Genomic DNA, 21,793 nt, shown 5'->3' on the forward strand with positions numbered 1-21,793 from the left:
GTTCCACAAAAACTTTGCTGTTGTGATTAGGACAATGATATTTTGAAATTTGTCTGTTTCTCGATTCGCATTCAATACTGGGTAGTCTTCTTGAACTGTTAGAATTGTCCAGAAGTTTCTAGAATTTTCCAGAATTATCTAGAACTTTCAAGGAACTTTTAGAACTTTCTAGAACGTTCTCGGACTGTCCAATAGCAGTCATACAAGTATAGAAGCACAGGTGACTCGAACCAACAATTCGGTTTATGTTATTTTTTTGATTTGATTTAGATGGCATCAAGAGGTTGCTTGCACCCAGCAGATGCATTTTGCTACGTCTGTGGACAATTTATAAAGACAAGAGCGAGAAAGTATTCCGTGGAAGCATGTCGTAAGATGTGCGAGGCCTACAAGGCATACTTCGGCATGCCTGTCGGGGATCAAGACAAGCCCTGGGCACCTCATTTCACATGCGAATATTGCAAGAAAACTCTTGAAGGTTGGTACAGGGGAGAAAAGAGAGCCATGACATTTGCTATCCTGCGAATTTGGCGGCAACCGACTGACTACTCAAGCAACTGCTACTTCTGCATGGTGGATCCTACCAAATGTCGCACTGGCAAGAATGCGCCTCAAATCGTTTATCCAGACATTCCTTCTTCCATTGCCCCAGTACCACACTGCCCCGAGCTGCCCGTTCCCACTCCTCCGAAGAGGGATCAGCCATCTTCAGGAGGCAGCAGCAAGTCAGACAGCGAGGAAGATATTGCAGATCCAGATTGCGGTTTCACAGATGCGGCTGAGGAGAGAAGGCCATACTTCCCTAACCAGAAAGACGTCAACGATCTGATCAGAGACCTTGGTCTTACCAAGTCCAATGCTGAGCTTCTGACATCCAGGCTCAAGCAGTGGAACTTGTTGGATGAAAGTGTGCAAGTCACAAATCAGAGAAAGCGTCACCAAACATTTTCCAACTTCTTCAGTCGGCAAGATGGGCTGTGCTTCTGCAACAATGTGGCCGGTCTATTCGAGGCTATAGGTATCACCTGTAACCCGAGAGAATGGCGCCTATTCATAGACAGTTCATCCTGGAGACTCAAAACCATGCTGCTTCACAACGGAAACAACTACCCGACTCTCCCTATGGCTCACACTGTGCATCTCAATGAGGACTACACCAGTGTCAAGATGTTGCTGAGTACCTTGAAGTATGACAACTATGGATGGGAGGTCATCGGAGACTTCAAAATGGTGTCATTCCTGATGGGCCTTCAAGGCGGTTTCACAAAATTTCCTTGTTTCCTTTGCCTCTGGGACAGCCGTGGCACTAAGGCGCACTATCACAGAAAGGACTGGCCACAGCGGACCGAGTTCTCTGTGGGGAAGAGCAACGTCAAGTGGGAGCCGCTGATAGAACCTCAGAAGGTGCTGATGCCACCATTGCACATCAAGTTAGGCCTCATCAAGCAATTTGTCACAGCTCTTGACAAGGAGTCAGCAGCTTTCAAGTACCTCCAAGATCTCGTTCCAAAGCTGTCAGAGGCAAAGGTCAAGGCTGGTATCTTCATTGGACCACAGATCAAGAAGATCATAGAATGTGATGAATTCGCCAAGCTGCTGAACAGGATGGAGAAAACGGCTTGGAACAGTTTTGTTGCAGTGGTTCACGGCTTCCTGGGTAATCACAAGGCTGAAAACTATGTGCAGTTGGTTCGGACTCTCATTAAGAATTACGCCAAAATGGGATGCAGAATGTCCATATCCTTGACGTTCATCTTGACAAATTCAAGGAGAACATGGGAGCTTACTCAAAGGAGCAAGGCGAGTGCTTTCATCAGGATATACTGGACTTTGAACGTCGTTACCAAGGACAGTATAACGAAAACATGATGGGGGACTACATTTGGGGGCTTCTTCGAGAAAGCGATTTGCAGTACAGTCGCAAATCTAGAACACCTACTCATTTCTGAACCTTTTTGAGTGGTTTTGACTGTCTTTGTCTATTTACCATGCAAGTGTTGTTCTTTATCAGACCGCATGAACGAAAAGATAAAAATTCCCTTGTTTTGTCACTATAAATACGAAATTTTCTGGGCTGTGGTCATAAAATCAAAGTTTGTGCTGAATGTAGTCGTTTATCCATAGGCTTTAGACATAAGCAGTTGAAATATAACTCTTGGAAGCCAGGAACAAAAATTGTGTTACATAGTGAATTATCAGCTGCTCTTCTTTGTGTATTAATAATAGCGTCAGGCACAAGGCAGGACAAGGCGGCACAGTGGCGCAGTGGGTAGCACTGTTGCTTCGCAGTTAGGAGACACGGGTTCACGTCCCGGGTCTTCCCTGCATGGAGTTTGCATGTTCTCCCCGTGTCTGCGTGGGTTTCCTCCCACAGTCCAAAGACATGCAGGTTAGGTGGATTGGCCATCCTAAATTGGCCCTAGTGTGTGCTTGGTGTGTGGGTGTGTTTGTGTGTGTCCTGCGGTGGGCTGGCGCCCTGCCTGGGGTCTGTCTCCTGCCTTGCGCCCTGTGTTGGTTGGGATTGGCTCCAGCAGACCCCTATGACCCTGTAGTTAGGATATAGCGGGTAGGATAATGGATGGATGGACAAGGCAGGACAGGACGCCAGTCCATCAAAGATGTAGTCATCTCAAGATCTCCTTTTACTGAAATGATGAGGTGCATTGCGTTCTTGAGAGAGGTGGTCCAATGCGAAAGGCGACTCAAAGGCTAACTAACTGTGGGGTCCGCACAAAAGAGGACCGGGATGGGAAGGCTGTATCCCCCGTGGCTCCGTTTGTACTGTAATGAACATGGCGTCCACATGAAATACGCAGCGAGGCTGCAGAACCAGAGTGCTTCTTCAGTTCTAGCTGCATGAATAACATCTTTGCTTGCTTGAATAAACTTCATCTTACAGCACCCCTCCGCCCTCTAATCCAAATGTAAAGTGTGACATTTTTATATCCTCTGCAACAAAAAGCCTCAATGATGTTTATGAAACGCTTTGTTCTTAAGTTCTCAGAAAAAGATGCTCACTTTTCCTGACTAAGATTCTCACAACCTTTGCAGGTTTTTATACGGCTGTTTTTATTTTGGATTTTTTTTTGTTTGTGAAAATGTCAAGGTCTGCATTAAGATGCTTCTGTATGGATGCTGCCAATTTCATGGCTTCTGTGCCATCATTCTTCTTTTGTACATGAGATAAAAGCGCAAGGTTTGAATTGGAATTTATATTACTTTTTTCTTGTTTCTGCTTTTGAAAATATTTCAGGTTGTTACGAAATGTTAAAAAAAAATACTATATATAGCGTATACAAAATATAAGAGGGCGGCACGGTGGCGCAGTGGTAGCGCTGCATGCCTTGCAGTAAGGAGACCCGGGTTCGCTTCCCGGGTCCTCCCTGTGTGGAGTTTGCATGTTCTCCCAGTCTCTGCGTGGGTTTCCCCCCACAGTCCAAAGACATGCAGGTTAGGTGCATTGGTGATCCTAAATTGTCCCTAGTATGTATGCTTGGTGTGGGTGTGTGTGCGCCCTGCGGTGGGCTGGTGCCCTGCCCGGGGTTTGTCTCCTGTCTTGCGCCATGTATTGGCTGGGATTGGCTCCAGCAGACCCCCGTGACCCTGTAGTTAGGATATAGTGGGTTGGATAATGAATGGATGGACAAAATATAAGATTAATGTATGTAGTCATCTTCTTGATGGCTATGATTAGTACTCTGGACGTTATTTTTTCTGTTTTTATTCTTCAATTACAACTCCAAAAAAAAAACATTTGCGTCAGTACAGAAAACGCTAATCAAGAAAAGGAGTGATTTGTAAATTCTGCTTGCCCTGTACTATATTGCAGAGACTCCAAAAAGACATTACTGGATGATTCACCTTGGGAATTTAATTGTTTTTGGAAAATGCACATCTAATGACTGCGACACACCCCAAAAGAGTTGGGACAGTCAAGTGTTTGCCACTGTGCAACATCACCGTTTGTTTTAATGACACATTTATTAAGTGTTTGGGTATGGAAGTCCCAAATCATCCATAATTCAAGTCTTCATCTTTGTAATTGTATGGGGCAGTGTTTCCCAACCTCAGTCCTGGGGACCCGCTGTGGCTGCAGGTTTTTGTTCCAACCAGCTTCAGTTTTTAATTGGACTCCTGGTCTAATTAAGTGAACTGTTATTTTCCAAGTTCTGTGTTTTGGGAACGATATAGAAATTAGAAAACTACGTTTGGTAAAAAAAAAAATATATCCTCTTTAATAAAATCCCTGTGTGCGTCCAGGTGTCCGTGTGTGTGTGTGTGTGTGTCTTCTGGTGAAGTGTGCATGCACGGGGCACGGTGCGATGCGCGATATTACTGTCAGAGAAAGTTACAGGCATTTTACGGAAATACAAACCAGTATTACTGTGAGAGGAAATTAAAGGTACACAATACTGTGACGCATATTACAGCCACATACAAGCCAGTATTACTGTCAGAGGAGATTAAAGGCATATTACCGACGCGCACGCCTGTATTACCGGCAGAGAAAATTAAAGGTATATTACAGACGTACAAGCCAGCGGACGTACAAGCCAGTATTACTATCACAGAAAATTAAAGACACACAATAATTAAAAACGTTCTTGGTGATTTCACCCTGTGTTCAGTGTGTCTGTCTGTTGGGTTGAAAGAGGCAACCACGACCTCTAGCGTCTTACAGTGTGTATATAGTGTACTGTATATATACATGCAGGGGTTTATATACATATACAGTAGGGTGCCAATGAACAATATGTGAAAAAGTGACGTATCTATTTTGTGAAGTCTTACGCTGTAAAAATGTTCCTTTTCATAAGAATTATACATGAAAAAAAATTGAGATGAATACATCAACATTTACTGGTGGCACGATGCTTCTGTAGTCAGCAGTATTTATTGTAAAATCCCCTTTTCATGTAACTATTATGCTTGTTATTGACAGGTGCTGTACTTGGAATATTCAGCATAACTGAGCTTTTAAATTCAATTTGTATTGTTTTTATCCATGCCTAGTTTGTTTTCTATGCATAGTGTTTACTTTTGTTTGCTGTGACACTTGTGTAAGAAACGTAAAATAATGCAATAAATGAAAAACCGGGTATTTTTTATATGCTCATACATACAGACAGATTTCATTCCCAGTTCCCAAAGTTAAAGGTTAATAACTTGTGTGATTCCAGTATTTCTGCGGTGGGCTGGTGCCCTGACCGGGGTTTGTTTCCTGCCTTGCACCCTGTGTTGGCTGGGATTGGCTCCAGCAGACCCCCGTGACCCTGTAGTTAAGATATAGCGGTTTGGGTAATGGATTGATGGATTCCAGTATTTTATCAGTAACAGGCATACATACTCCTTGCGAGTGATAATAGAGGAACTGTGAGACAACAAGAAGAAAATGTTACAGTGCTGTTAGGCTGTTTGCATAGCATAGTCCTATAAACCGGATGGGATTATTTCTTATTGCTATCTGTATGTTTAGATTGCTACAAAGCTGTACCAAAATTATAAACTTATTGAGTCCTAATTACTCAACACTGTTATATTTGCAGAACAGGTATAGGTGAAGGATTTAAGCAAGATGACATCAGTTGTAGATAAAAAGTCAAGGCAATCACGACACGGTGTATGGCTTACAGGAGGCCACTCTGAGACCACTACTGGCTGTAAGCTACCTTCTAACAGACAAGTGCTAAGTCAGTTTTTTTCATTTGCATACTGTTGAGAAGAAAACAGTCCAGGATAGTGCTGCTGCAATAACAAAAGAGGTCATCTAGTTCTGGCAGAAGGAACAAATCCCTACGAAAGAAGAGTACAATATAATAAACAAAATCAAACAGCAGCACATGAAATGGAAAGGTCTGCAGAAAGCGAAACCCAGAAGATCAGCAGTTTAACATGTTTGTGGTGAAGGTTGCAATGGATGGCCGGCAACTCATCCCAGCCGACACATCCAGGCCACTAGATGGCGTCTTCCCTGCAGAATAGGAGTGCCCAGGATTCCTGCAGGACACCATGGGAAATGGAGTTCGGTTTCACAGCCCTGTTGGGGACCCTGGGGGCCACCGTGGGACGCTGCAGGAAGACAAGGGGATTTTTATTTCCCGTATAGCCCGGAAGTACTCCCAAGTCACGGGGACAGAAGAACTGAAGTACTTCCGGGCTGAAGAAAATATAACTCTTTATCTAACCCGGAAGTGCTATGGAATCACGTGGACTGAAGGACAGGAGCACTTCCGGGTCAAGGACTATTTAGATAGATAGATAGATAGATAGATAGATAGATAGATAGATAGATAGATAGATAGATAGATAGATAGATAGATAGATAGATAGATAGATAGATAGATAGATAGATACTTTATTAATCCCAAGGGGAAATTCACATACTCCAGCAGCAGCATACTGATACAAAAAAAAATATTAAATTAAAGAGTAATAAAAATGTAGGTAAAAACAGACAATAACTTTGTTTAATGTTAACGTTTACCACCCCGGGTGGAATTGAAGAGTCGCATAGTTTGGGGGAGGAATGATCTCCTCAGTCTGTCAGTGGAGCAGGACGGTGACAGCAGTCTGTCGCTGAAGCTGCTCCTCTGTCTGGAGATGATCCTGTTCAGTGGATGCAGTGGATTCTCTATAATTGACAGGAGTCTGCTGTGGGAAACCCAGCAAGGAGAGCTGGAGTTGGGAGGAAGTGTGACGGAGCTGCTGGGTGGAGAGGAGGATTTATTGTTGTGATTATTGATTATTATTGTGTATTGTGGGAGTGGAGGTGCTTTGTGCACATTTTTGTAATTATTAAAATTATTACTGGGACTTTTACCTGGTGTTTGGACGTGTTGTCTGTGGGTTTTACGGGGAAACAGTGACCCCTAGTGTCACAAGGTGTATATCAAAGCGTGGTACACCTGTACCACCCCAGCATCAGCTCCAGGAAATGACCTCCATGTGCTGAAAGCCCTGGTGATGTACCGTGAGGTAAGCAGAACAGTTGCAAATGCAGCAATACAGACTTTTACATGCCATCATTGGTACCTGAGTGAAACTCTTGATGGGCTTGCATTTTTTGATACTCAACTGTCTGTGACAGAAAAAAGAGAACCGGTTGCTACACTAAAAAGGAACGGTGATGAAGATCCATCTGTATGAGCAACAGTTGAGGAAAGCTTCATCACTGAAACCCGGTTGGCACACTTAACACAAGGAAGTTTTTCACTTGTATGGAGATTTCACAGGACTTCCTCGTGGACGATCCTGATTCATGGGACAGTAATGAAGTATATATTTCAGCTCAGTGCTATGTCAAACAGCTGAAAGTGGTCAATGATGCAGCGGAGAGAGGGGTGGCACTGATTCAGTCATTCAATTCGGCCATCACAAACCAAGAAGAACAGAAACAGTACCTCCTATAAGTTGTAGAAGACCATCGCAAACAGTTTCAAGCGCCAACAAAAACTCTATTAACTGAAAAGCTCTGAAGAGCTGGACAGAACAGTCATATCAGCACGCACGTTTCTGTATAATGTATATAGAAAAATTCTGATCTGTTGTGCCACCAGTAAATATTGTTTGATTGTCATAAAATTTTGTGTAATTTATCATGGTAAATAGAGGTACAAAACTGGGGGCTAAGACGTGAGAAAATAAAAACTTTGATTTTCACTGGCACCCTAATATACATCCATCCATCCATTTCCCAACCCGCTGAAACCCGAACACAGGGTCACGGGGGTCTGCTGGAGCCAATCCCAGCCAACACAGGGCACAAGGCAGGAAACAAACCCGGGCAGGGTGCCAACCCACCGCAGGACACACACAAACACACCCACACACCAAGCACACACTAGGGCCAATTTAGAATCGCCAATCCACCTAACCTGCATGTCTTTGGACTGTGGGAGGAAACCGGAGCGCCCGGAGGAAACCCACGCAGACACGGGGAGAACATGCAAACTCCACGCAAGGAGGACCCTGGAAGCGAACCCAGGTCCCCAGGTCTCCCAACTGCGAGGCAGCAGCGCTACCTACTGCGCCACCGTGCCGCCCCCCTAATATACAGCTATTCATATTTACAAGTCAAGTCAAGTCAAGCTGGGAAGCATGCACTGGTACAGTGCGTTGCCGCACCCACCACACATCGAAACAGCTCGGGATCCCAGTTGGCAACCCCCCAGGCAGACACACGGTCCAGTCCTACCCTCCGGAAATGACCCTCTATCTACCGCAGCCAGGTGTTACGTGGGCGACCCCTTGGTCTGGTCCAGCCACTTGGGTCCCCAACAATGAGGATCTTACGAGCCGGATCACCTTCAGGGAAACGTGCCACATGGCCATAGTACCGTTACTGACGCCCCCTCACAATGCAGGCAATGTGCCTCATTCAGGACACCATGAGAAACCGCTCGTTCGACACAAAGTCAAACCAACGGTACCCAAGGATTTTCCAGAGAGACACAGTACCAAAGGAGTCCAGTCTTAGTCTCCGGTCACTGGATAGCGTCCATGTCTCACAACCAAGACAGGCAGCACCAGGACTCTAAAGACTTGGACCTTCGTCCTTTTGCATAGGTATCGGGAGCGCCACACACCCCTTTCCAGTGACCTCATGACCTCCCATGCTCTCCCAATCTGTCTACTGACTTCATAGGAAGAATCACCAGAGACATGAATGTCACTGCCAAGGTATGTAAACCTCTCAAAAAGGTCGACACTCTAACCGCAGACAGACACACTGCTGATGGCCGTGCCCAAGAGGTCACTAAAGGCCTGGCTCTTGGTTTTCATCAGGACACTCGCAAGCCCAGACACTCAGACTCCTCACTCAGTCTCTCGAGTGCCCCGATCAGAGTCTCCATTGACTCCACAAACATCACAGTATCGTCAGCAAAGTCATCCATCCATCCATTTTCCAACCCGCTGAATCCGAACACAGGGTCACGGGGGTCTGCTGGAGCCAATCCCAGCCAACACAGGGCACAAGGCAGGAAACAATCCTGGGCAGGGTGCCAACCCACCGCAGTCAGCAAAGTCAAGATCTGTGAAACTTTCTTCACCAACAGATGCCCCACAGCCGCTGGACCCCACGACCTTGCCCAACACCCAGTCCATACAAGCATTGAACAGAGTAGGAACAGAACACACCCCTGACGAACCCCAAAATCAACTGGGAAAAACGCAAAGGTCCTGCCTCCACTCTGCACAGCACTCACAGTACCAGCGTACAGGCCAGCCATGATATCCAGCAACCTTGAGGGGTCCCGCAAACCCTCAGGATGTCCCATAGGGCAGCTCGAACGCTTTGCGAAAATCGACAAAGGCTGCAAAGAAACTCTGCCGATAGTCACGTTTGTGCTCTATGAGAACCCTCAGTGCCAGGATGTGGTCGATGGTAGACTTCTTAGGCGTAAAACCAGACTGTTCCGGTCGCTGGTAGGTTAGCAAGTGATCACGGATCCTATTGAGGACAACCCTAGCAAGGACCTTAAGTGGGCACTGAGAGCAGTGTTATCCCCCTGTAGTTGTCACAATCCAGGTGATCACCCTTCCCTTTCCAGATAGGGACGACAAGTCCCGTTTTCCAGTCAGTTGGGATGATGCCAGTCTCCCAAATGGAAGCAAAGATTGCTTGCAATGCCAGGAGGACAGCCTTACCACCAGCCTGGAGAAGTTCACCCCAAATACCAAAGATCCCTGCAGTTCCCCCCCCCCCCCCACAGCTGGATCACCACCTGTGCAATCTCAGTGATATTGGGTGGTTCACGGATAATTTGAGGATCAGCCTCAAGAACCGTGGACCCAGAGATTTCCAACGTCCTAGCCGGAGGATCAGCTTTGAAGAACTGCACAAAGTAGCCAGCCCAGTGGGTCACTACTGCAGTGTCATCCATAAAGACCGTTCTATCAGCCGCCCTGACTGCGACTCTTCAAGGAACAGTTTTAGATGTGCGTAATGCTTCGATTCCTCTGTAAGCAGGACGTGGGTCACTAGACCATAGATGGTGTGTCACTTGCTCACAGATTCCTCTAACAAACGCCTCTTTATCTGCCCTCAGAGCCCTCACAGCCATCCTTCTTAGTTCCCGGTACAGACCAGAGTTGCCATTGAGTCGTGAGCTGCGACTCCTCCATATTTATAGAGATGTATATATACAGTGTGAATAAGGCGCTATATAAGCGTCCGACCCGGCACAGATTCACACTGAGGCACATATAAATTGTACACAAATCTTTTTATTTTCTCTTCAGCTGTGGGGCACGTCTTCCCCGTGTCCCACAGGCCCAATACAGTCCCACAAGCACTTAACACAATCAACACAAATAAATCTTTTTCTTCACCTGTGGGGCGCGTCTTCCCCATGAACCCCACAGGTACAACACAGTCCCAAAGTACCTCTTTATAATGACAGCAATCCTTCCGTTGGCACCACCACTCCTCTCAGGCACCTTGTCCTCTTTCTTCCGATTCTGGCCCTGAGTGGTGGTTGCTGGCTTCTTTTATGGCCCTCCCAGCAGTGCTCCTGTTGCTTGCTCACCTGTTCCCAATTACACTCCCGTGTGGGCCCAATGATTAGACCAGCTGGGCTTAACTATCTCCACCTCGCCCCATGGCGGCCATCACAGGTCCCCACAGGGTTGGGAAGAACTCCATCTCCCATGAAACCCTGTGGGAAACTGAGGCATCATCAACCAGGGAGGCTGCCACCAAGCATCCCGGGGGAGGTATTGAGGATTCCATGGCTGCTCCCCCGGAATATTAGTAGAAGGGACGTCCTGGCCGTCCTCCACAACAGGTTTACAGTTGTTTCCACACATATAGATATACACATACAGATAGATGTGTGTGTGTGTGTATATATCTCTCTATATATAAAATCCAACGTCTGTCTGTCTGTCCACTTTCACGAGAAAACTACTTAACGGATTTAGATCGGGTTTTCTTCTATAATTTGCTTGAACATTCCAGTTGATTTTGCGATTTCTGTCATTTCGCTAAGTATCATAGATAGTTCACTTGTGGTAGCGATATATTCTTGCTAATCCAAGAGAGAGGTTGCGGGCCGAGGAGAGCCATGCGGGACCCTCCTCACTCACTCGCCCGCCTCCATTCGAATCGGTCAACCTCTGGCCACGTTTTGGAGTGTGCTTTGCCTCTGCTTAACTAGCGATAACTGTTTGTTTACTGATTTTTGAAGGTTGTCCTGTTTCACTACTACGCGGGCAGAGCCGTGGGGGACAGCTAGTATGCAATAAACATAAAATATAATAAAATGCAGTAAAACACAATACAAAGCAGCAGTAAATTGACTATGAGGAAGGAACCAACAGAATGACTGATAGTCGTGGAAAACTACAGAAAAGAACTGCATCTCTATTTGGATTATGGGACACGAGTAACGTAACCTTTTTTTCGTGGATGTTCTTGGTATTGTTTGCTGCTATCCAGCACTGGGCACTGTTGGTTCCCCTTCTATCAGACACTTTGTTTCGCCTTGTCTCCATGAAAACATGAGATTAAAAATGTATCTTAGCCACGACCATAAACTATGTGTGGTAATGTATTCAAAGAAAATAATTTTTGGGGTAGGGTATTAGGCTAAAAAATGAACAATTCAAGAAAAAACATGGATGTTCTAAATTCATCTGTTGCTTGAATTATAAGAATAAAAAGTCTTTGTTTCAGAGTTATCTTTTAAAAGTGGTGGAAAAGCAATGAATATTACATACAGTAAATGAATAGGAATCAATATAAAAGCAAACGGGACCACCAGTGTATTCATAACTCCCCCCACACTCCCTATCTAAAATATGCAAAATCCTTTAGGGTCTTGCAACTAAGTCCACTGAAATATGAGATGATTTCGTCTCGGCAGCAAAGTGACAACAATCAATTACAACAAAACTGCTCATTTCATGCTACCAGAGGTCATTATGGTGAATTATTATGAATTCTGTTTGTGAAAGCAGCAAAGTCACAAAGCAGCATGGTCTTGCAGATCAATAAATCAAATAAGAAGGGATGGCAAAACAACTGGAAATGATTCTAATTATCTCCAAGATTCAGACAACTGACATGTTCTCATTTCTTTCTTGCCTCCCTCTGCCGCCCGGTTTTTACTCTTGTGCCCTTGCATTTAACATCTTTTTAGATTTCTTTACAGTAGATGGAAACAGAGGTCTTCTTGTTAGTCCAGACAACATTTTTAATGTGTTTATGTGAAAATTTGAACTGCTTTATCGAGTACACAATTTCAAAAGATGATTAGCGTCAACAGACATAAACATTGTGGAAGTGCTACCGTGGGAAGAACTCCATTTCCCAGCAGCCCAAGGGGGATTACCCGCATAGTATGACTGAAACAGAAGTAGGGGCTGCTGGGAAAGTTTTAAAGGGAGGGTCTGATGGAGCAACACGAGATCGGTGTTTTTGTGTATCCTGTCCAACGTGTCGTCTGAAAAGTCAACTGTGCCCTGGATCGTTTCCCGTTAGGATGAATGGACCGTCTCGTACCTGCCTGTTGCGTATATAGTGATGGATTCATCGCCGTGTGTCTTCAAAAGGAGCGCTCTGCAAATCTCACCATAGTCCTCGCCGCTCAGGACTATCGGTAGGACTGTTTCACTCATTTTCACTGGAAGCTGTTCTTGGGGATTGTCATCTTCACACCAAACCATTTCAGCTGCTTTTGCTGTATTGGACTATATAAGGACGTTGTCGTGAGTGTTTATTGTTGTGGTTCATTGTTATGTTACAACTTTATCGCCGTAAGGGAAAGAGGAGGTTTGTCTGATTGTTGTTTTGTGTTGGGTTTTCATTTAATATATTACTAGGGGACTTCGCTCCCTGCTAGCTTCACTCGCCAACCCCTTGTGAAGATGGGGGACTGAACGCACCTCGAGTTGACGTGGGAGCTCCTCCAAACCACCTCTTAAACGGTGATACAATGGGAGACAAATAGCTTTTTTTACCTCCTCTTTGCTCGATCAGCTGCTGGCTTGCTGTGAGATCTGTGTCTCGTGCGGCACTTCAAACGTTTAAAAGCCTGTACAGCAGCTGTCCTTTTGTCTCACTGCCTTGTCTCTTTTCTCCCCCAGACATGCTCAAACACTATTCGATCTCTTTTCACTGTTCCGTTATTTCACCGAATAATATTTTCCATTTGTTAGCACTAATGCGATCTTTACTATCATTTTTTTGAGACTTTAGAATTTTCATACTTCCATTATCTCTAACCTGCTCTGCATGTGTATCGCGCCAACGTTTTTGAATTCTTTACGATTTTCTACTTTTTCTTTTTCCAGCCCCGGGCATGGTTAAATCTCTTGGCACTAAGTCTAGTCTCGCGGGACGGGCTGATTATTACTTTCCTTATTTTCTGAATTTGCACATAGATTATTTATTGTTCTTTTTTGTTTTCTTTTTTGCATTCTTTTCTCTCCAAAAGCTTTCGTGTATCTTTTCGACATGCTGCTCTCAAGTGCCATCTAGAATGTATACAATTTTTAAGAGCTAGGAGTACAGGAAGTGTGTCTGCCAAAACATTCCAACAACTGAGAGGTTAGATGACCGTGGTCTTGTTTTAAATTGTTTGTAAGTAGGGCGTGACTAGCAAAAGTCACCATGTAACGGGTCTTGTTTCCTAAGGTTGTAAAATCTAGTCTCGCAGGATGTCAAAGTGTCTTTCCGAGAAGATCACGTCTCGTCCTAACATTTTTTTTATTATAATAGATAAACATATATACATATATATCCTCTTTAATAAAATCCCTGTGTGCGTCCAGGTGTTCGTGTGTGTGTGTCTTCTGGTGAACTGTGCATGCGCGGGGCACGGTGAGACAAGCAATATTACTGTCAGAGAAAGTTACAAGCGTTTTATGGAAATACAAACCAGTATTACTGTCACATTAAATTAAAGACACACAATACACGGCGGCAGCCCACGAAGAACGGTCAGCTCAGCAAGTAGACATCAACAAAAGAAAGGCTGCAACATAGAAAAATACGACCAACAAAAAGAATGAGGTCAAAGTCCCTTGCCATTTAATTTAGACTGTTCTGTTCCTACTAATGTTTATGCACTACTGTTCTAGCGCCTGTTATTGTAACGGGCTAAATGACTAGTACATATATAAGTAGCTAGAAATCCACAAAAGGAGAAAATGAGTCACGTATCTTATCAGGAATTGTATCTGCCAAAAGCGTTCCAACAACTGAGAGGTTAGATGTCCGTGATCTTCTTTTAAATTGTTTGTAAGTGGGACGTGATGTGCAAAAGTCACCGTCTCACGGGTCTTGCTTCCTAAAGGTTGTAAAGTCTAGTCTCGCGGGACATCAAAGTGTCTTTCCGAGAAGATCACGTCTCGTCCTAACATTTTTTTTATTATAATAGATATATATATAAACATATATATACATATATATACATACTGTATATAAGTAGCTAGAAATCCACAAAGGGAGAAGATAGTCACGTATCTTATCAGGAATTGTATCTGCCAAAAGTGTTCCAACAACTGAGTGGTTAGATGTCGGTGATCTTCTTTTAAATTGTTTGTAAGTGGGAAGTGACGTGCAAAAGTCACCTTCTCACGGGTCTTGCTTCCTAAAGTTGTAAAGTCTAGTCTCGCGGGACGTCAAAGTGTCTTTCCGAGAAGATCACGTCTCGTCCCAACATTTTTTTATTATAATAGATATATATATATATATACATTTATATATACATACTGTATATAAGTAGCTAGAAATCCACAAAGGGAGAAAATGAGTCACGTATCTTATCAGGAATTGTATCTGCCAAAAGCATTCCAACAACTGAGAGGTTAGATGTTCGTGATCTTCTTTTAAATTGTTTGTAAGTGGGATGTGACGTGCAAAAGTCACCGTCTCACAGGTCTTGCTTCCTAAAGGTTGTAAAGTCTAGTCTCGTGGGACGTCAAAGTGTCTTTCCGAGAAGATCACGTCTCGTCCTAACATTTTTTTTATTATAATAGATACTGTATATATATACATATATAAGTAGCTAGAAATTCACAAAAGGAGAAAATGAGTCACTTATTTTATCAGGAAGTGTGTCTGCCAAAAGCATTCCAACAACTGAGAGGAATGCTTTTGGCAGACACACTTCCTGATGACTTTTGCACGTCCTGATGACTTTTGCACGTCACGTCCCACTTACAAACAATTTAAAAGAAGATCACGGACATCTAACCTCTCAGTTGTTGGAATGTTTTTGGCAGACACAATTCCTGATAAGATACGTGACTCATTTTCTCCCTTTGTGGATTTCTAGCTACTTATATACAGTATGTATATATATGTATATATATCTTTATTATAATAAAAAAAATGTTGGGACAAGACGTGCAAAAGTCACCGTCTCACGGGTCTTGCTTCCTAAGGTTGTAAAGTCTAGTCTCATGGGACGTCAAAGTGTCTTTCTGAGAAGATCACGTCTTGTCCCAACATTTTTTTTATTATAATAGAGATATAAATACATATATATATATATATATATATATATATATATATATATATATATATATATATATATATATATATATATATATATATATATATATACATATATAAGTAGCTAGAAATACACAAAGGGAGAAAAAGAGTAACATATCTTATCAGGAAGTGTGTCTGCCAAAAGTGTTCCAACAACTGAGAGGTTAGATGACCGTGGTCTTGTTTGAAAATGGTTGTAAGTAGGGCGTGACGTCAGCATCTCACAGGTCTTGCTTCCTAAGGTTGTAAGTATGACGTGACTTGACCGTCTTGCGGGACGTAAAAGTGTGTCTCTGTCTCTCTTCAAAAGATCACGTCTCATCACAGGAAAAAAAGTCTCATCTTGTCCCAAGATTTTTTTTTTTAAAATAGAGAGATGTACTCATTCATTGGCTTTGTGTCTCTGCGAGGGATTGTGTGCCGTGTATTTAATTGGCTCCCTGATGGACTTGCACACCATCCCCATCAGGATCTTACTCTGTACCCAATGCTTCTAAGGATGGCTGTGGACTTCCACCCCACTAATCATGGCTTGACAATGTTATGCTAGCATGAAGGGGTAAATAACTTGAATAAGGATTACGCTTAAATTGTTATTACAAATATTAACCAGTAGGCCCTTTTTAAATTTATTTTATTTTAGATTGTAGAGAAAAGCCAAGCAAAATGACACCTTTTATTGGCTAACTAGAAAGATTACAATATGCAAAGCCAAGCAAAATGACACCTTTTATTGGCTAACTAGAAAGATTACAATATGCAAAGCCAAGCAAAATGACACCTTTTATTGGCTAACTAGAAAGATTACAATATGCAAAGCCAAGCAAAATGACACCTTTTATTGGCTAACTAGAAAGATTTAAATTTAAATGTATTTTTGTATAGAACTCGTTACTGAATACAGGCTCGGGGTGCTTGAGAAAATTTACAACCATAATGTTGGGACAATTCATTGACAAACCCTTCACAATAAATATACAAGAACACTTAGTCAACACGAAACTACAAACATATCAATTGAAAAAGAAAAAAAAGGCAATGTCTGTGCCTTTGGACCACAATCATCTGGAAAAATAAATCTTCAAAATGAAATTCTATTCATATTTAAAGAGTACTTGAAGAGTTTACTTGAAAATAATAATTAATATCTGTCTGCTTCTGCAAGAGTCACCTTGAAGGGAAAACAGCTGACAACAGCCTGTTGAGCAATTTTGGATTATAGCCTCTTGCGAAGGATTTCACAAATCTCTTTCCCAGCAGCCCTACAGCATGTCCTGGTTAACTGCCTCTGTTTCGATATCCTCCCTGCTGAAAGCAAATCTCCTGTCTCACTAGTTGCTGCTCTGGGTCTTATTGCATCTCTCTGCGAGACGGAGCCGCAGTGTTGTTGTGACATGACTCTGCAAGAGCAAGAAATAGAAGAGTGCAGGACTTCTGGAGGAGAAAATGAGACCAAGTGAAATTATTATGGAATAGCTCGAGGGGAAAACTCTGGGGTGTCCCCCATCCCATGGTGTCACTGAGCATGTACTTGTTTTGTTTAAGGTTAATCTAGGGCTGATCTATCTATCTATCTATCTATCTATCTATCTATCTATCTATCTATCTATCTATCTATCTATCTATCTATCTATCTATCTATCTATCTATCTATCTATCTATCTATCTATCTATCTATCTATCTATCTATCTATCTATCTATCTATCTATCTATCTATCTATCTATCTATCTAGCGTGGCAAAGGTGCTTTATTGGCACCGACCCGACACAGACTGACACCAGAGGCACGGGTAAAATAAACTATTTATTTTTTCTTCAGCCGTGGGGTATGTGTTTCCTGTGTCCCACAGGCCCTACACAATCCCCAAAATACACAAAGAAAAACAACCCCAAATCACACTCTTTGTCTTCCTCCACTACTCCTCCCAGGCAGCTTCATCCTTCTCCTCCTGACTCCGGCGCCCTGAGTAGTGGCTGCAGGCTCCTCTTATAGCCCACTCGGAAGTGCTACAGGTGCTTGTTGACCTACTTCTGGCTGCACTTCCAGGTGTGGCTGCGCTCCCACCCAGACGGGCTTGTTAAGCTGTGCCGCTCTATGTAGCTCCCCCGGCGATGGCCATGGAGCCCAACCAGGATGAGCCCCGGTGTTCCACAAAAGTGGCCCTGACGCTACCCAGGGGGGCTGCCAACAAAGGATCCGAGGGATGTAGTGTGGCTCCCATGGCTGCTCCCCCGGATCCAGTAACAAAGGGGTGTCCCGGCCTGGCATGGTTCCAGAACGTCCGCCACACTATCTATCTATCATATAGTGCCTTTCATATCTATCTATCTATCTATCTATCTATCTATCTATCTATCTATCTATCTATCTATCTATCTATCTATCTATCTATCTATCTATCTATCTATCTATCTATCTATCTATCTATCTATTTTATAGTGCCTTTCATATCTATCTATCTATCTATCTATCTATCTATCTATCTATCTATCTATCTATCTATCTATCTATCTATCTATCTATCTATCTATCTATCTATCTATCTATCTATCTATCTATCTATCTATCACACAAGAAATGCCTCAATGGGCTTTAAACAGTCCCTGCCTTTTGACAGCCCCCCAGCCTTAACTCTTTAAGATGACAAGGAAAAACTCCCAAAAAAAACCTTGTAGGGGAAAAATGGAAGAAACCTTGAGAAAGGCATTTCAAAGAGAGACCCCTTTCCAGGTAGGTTGGGCATGCAGTGGGTGTCAAAAAGAAGGGGGTCAATACAATACAATATGCAGAAGAGAACACAAGTAATCCTCACTACAATAAAATAGTGCAATAGAAATATTGCAAGTGCAGAGCAGAATTTAACAGTAGATGATATCCCATAATAGGATTTGGATTTGTTCAGAGTCCTGGAGACCTCGGCCATCAAGCTGCCTCCCCCTATTGGCCATTCCAAGCTGAGTCAGCACTGGATCAGCCAATCCGATGAAAGGACCCCCTCTGTGATTCCTGTGATCCTCCATCAGGGATGACTTTACCTTAGGCAGGCAAAACAACTTGGCAGATGGGCCATGTCACCAAGTGCCACATTTGAATAACAAGAACAGAAATAAAGTGTGTAAAAAGTGAAGGCGTGTGAATATTTTCTCAAATCACTGCACCTCAGGGTCAACTAATCCACTTTTTTATGATAGTTTTCAATTGTACAGAGTTCAATTTTGCTTTAAAGTTGAAGCATTGAACTTTTAGGTTCTCATCAATTTACAGTTCTGCTTTTGTACTTTATACATAGCATGAAGTGCCATTTGGACCTCGAATTTGTTGGTGGCTACAACAAACAACCCTAACCTAACCCTAATCTCTAATTATATGCCCTAAAAAGCATTCTGTGACGTGCAGAACTGTGAGCAGGAGCTGAAATGAATGACTGAGCTAAACCCATTTTAACACCATTCTGAGGGCCCAGACGTTTTTAATCCAATTAATATTGAGCATCATTCACTTCTTCATATTAATACAGTAAGTTTTTACAGCTTTCATTGCAATGGCTTTATAAGAAAGTTCATTTCCCCCAAGCATAGTAGCCTAAGGCTTTACAAAAAAAAAAAAAAAAATCCAACCCTTAATTGACGGCCATCAATTCTGAGGAAAGCATCTCTTCAGGACCGTAAAGGCTGTTAAATAAAACATGCTGTTCTCTCATGGATTTCTACTTTAATGGCAACCTATGGGAAAATAATATGGAAGAACACAAGCACTTCCTTACATTTTAAAGAAAACTGTTTCAGGCATAGATTTTAAAAATAAAAAGGCTGTACTTCAATTCAAGTTTTTGCTTTGTTAGGATGTTGTTATTCTTACATATCTTTCACCCTTCCATTTCCTAAACCCACTTTGCCCAGTTCGGATTCAAAGATGGGAACCCTGGAAAGGATGCCAGTCCATGTCAAGAAGCACTCGCTCATAGAGCCACAAGTTAGGGTCAACGAATCATGGATAGATAATACGTTATTTGTCCCCAAGAAGAAGTTAAAACTTTATAGCAACTTAGAATTATAAATATTATAACAGTTCATAACTCCCCAACACACTAAAGAACTTTTGGCTTGGATAATAAGAAAGTAGCTGTCATCTGATCAAAGGCTTTTTTGGTGTAAGTAAGACATGATCAGATCTTCTCTTATCGTTCACGCTTACCTCTCATCCATTGATGTCTTCAAATACCAATGTATAATCTGCTGCTACAGAAGGGTACTTAACTTACATCAGGTTCTCCTTCTTCTACTTTTGGCTACTCCCATTAGGGGTCATCACTGCGGATCATCTTTTTCCATATCTTCATGTCCTCTACATCTTGCTCTGTTAGCATCTTTAACTCTTCTACCTCCAGCTCTGACTCCTGGTTTCTGGTCAGTGCCATCGTCTCCAACCCATATAACATAGCTGGTCTCACTACCGTCCTGTAGACCTTCCCTTTCACTCTTGCTGATTCCCGTCTGTCACAAATCACTCCTGACACTCTTCTCCACCCATTCCACCCTGCCTGCACTCTCTTTTTCACCTCACTTCCACACTCCCCGTTACTCTGTACTGTTCATCCCAAGCATTTAAACTCCTCCACCTTCTCCAACTCTACTCCCTGCATCCTCACCATTCCTCTGACCTCCCTCTCATTCACACACATATATTCTGTCTTGGTGGTCCTACTGACCTTCAAACCTCTCCTCTCTAGAGCAGATCTCCACCTCTCCAGGGTCTCCTCAGCCTGCTCCCTATTATCGCTACAGATCACAATGTCATCAGCAAACATCACAGTCCACGGGGACGCCTGTCTAATCTCGTCTGTCAACCTGTCCATCACCATTGCCAATAAGAAAGGCCTCAGAGCCGATCCCTGATGATAATCCCACCTCCACGTTGAACACATCTGAGGACTGATTGAGATCATTTATGAAAGTGGTGCTAGGTGGTCTCGTGGCCTCAGAACCCTCTGCAGATTTTATTTTTTTCTCCAGCCGTCTGGAGATTTTTTTGCTTTTTCTGTCCTCCATGGCCATCGGACCTTACTTTTATTGTATGTTAATTAGTATTGCCTAATTTTATTTTTTATATTTTGTCTTTTTTCTCTTTCTTCATCCTGTAAAGCACTTTGAGCTCCATCATTTGTATGAAAATGTGCTATAGAAATAAATGCTGTTGCTGTTGTTGTTACTCCTACCGCCGACCTCACCACTGTACACTACCCTCGTACATATCCCTTATATCAGGTTATGGTTATTAAAAAAATAAAAATGTGCAAATTGCTTTCTGCACGCGTGACCCACATTTATATGTCTAATAGGGTTTTTTAAGGAGACTTTTCCAGAGTAAACAGAAGTTTGCTGTCTGTCAGACCGGATTAACGAGAGCCCTTCTGATCTTTGAAGTGCCAAAAGATCCACCCCTAGTTTGAGCACCGCCCCTCAAGAGGCACTGGATTGGTTTAGCGATGTGACCCTCAGTGAGCCCTCTAATTGTTCCCACTCACTTTTAAGCATAATTCACTCATGGCTGTCTCCAGATGTATATGTTATATGTCTGGCTTCAGAGAGACTGAATCTGGGGGTACAGTTCCAGTATAGGCTGTGGCCTTCCTACATATCAGAACTGGATTAAGCAGGTTTAAAAGTAAGATAATGAACTGTTATATTATGCTATTCATAACATGTTGTGTATTTATATGTCCGTTAATAAGGTACATTTACATTCCTGTTGTTGGTAACTTCCAGTAGAATGATACTGGTTGGGATTTTAAAGGAGAAAATGGAAGTTCATGAAAAGAGTTCTCTCCATATAACAGGAAAAAACGCAATGAGAAATTGAGATGCTGTTTACAGCGATTAGAAACTTGTCAGCATCTGTGCTTTATTGACTTTATACAATGTATTGTCTTTTTTTTTTATACAGATGAAGAACTGGTCTACAGAAGTAAAGAAGGAAATGTGATCAAGCTAAACGTGATGACTAATGAGACGATGACACTTCTGAAAAACTCTACATTTGTAAGTAATTTGGAGTTGGAAAAATCTGACATATGGGCGCACTGGGTAGCGCTGCTGCCTCGCAGTTGGGAGACCTGAGGACCTGGGTTCGCTTCCCGGGTCCTCCCTGCGTGGAGTCTGCGTGGGTTTCCTCCGGGCGCTCCGGTTTCCTCCCACAGTCCAAAGACATGCAGGTTAGGTGGATTGGCGATTCTAAATTGGCCCTAGTGTGTGCTTGGTGTGTGGGTGTGTTTGTGTGTGTCCTGCGG

The 21,793-nt window shown here is 43.0% G+C and overlaps 2 protein-coding genes across 4 annotated transcripts in view; both read left to right on the forward strand.

The window, feature by feature from the left end:
* ccdc93 (coiled-coil domain containing 93) overlaps window positions 1–21,793 on the forward strand; it is an 876,647-nt gene that overhangs the window by 454,455 nt on the left and 400,399 nt on the right. The window lies entirely within an intron of this gene.
* LOC114656664 (inactive dipeptidyl peptidase 10-like) overlaps window positions 21,484–21,793 on the forward strand; it is a 284,823-nt gene continuing 284,513 nt past the window's right edge. Inside the window, exon 1 of the mRNA XM_051930750.1 lies at window positions 21,484–21,545. The gene's annotated coding sequence lies outside the window, so the exon portion shown is untranslated. The remainder of the gene's footprint in view (window positions 21,546–21,793) is intronic.

This window comes from Erpetoichthys calabaricus, chromosome 8, assembly GCF_900747795.2.
Source record: "Erpetoichthys calabaricus chromosome 8, fErpCal1.3, whole genome shotgun sequence".
NCBI lineage: Eukaryota > Metazoa > Chordata > Cladistia > Polypteriformes > Polypteridae > Erpetoichthys > Erpetoichthys calabaricus.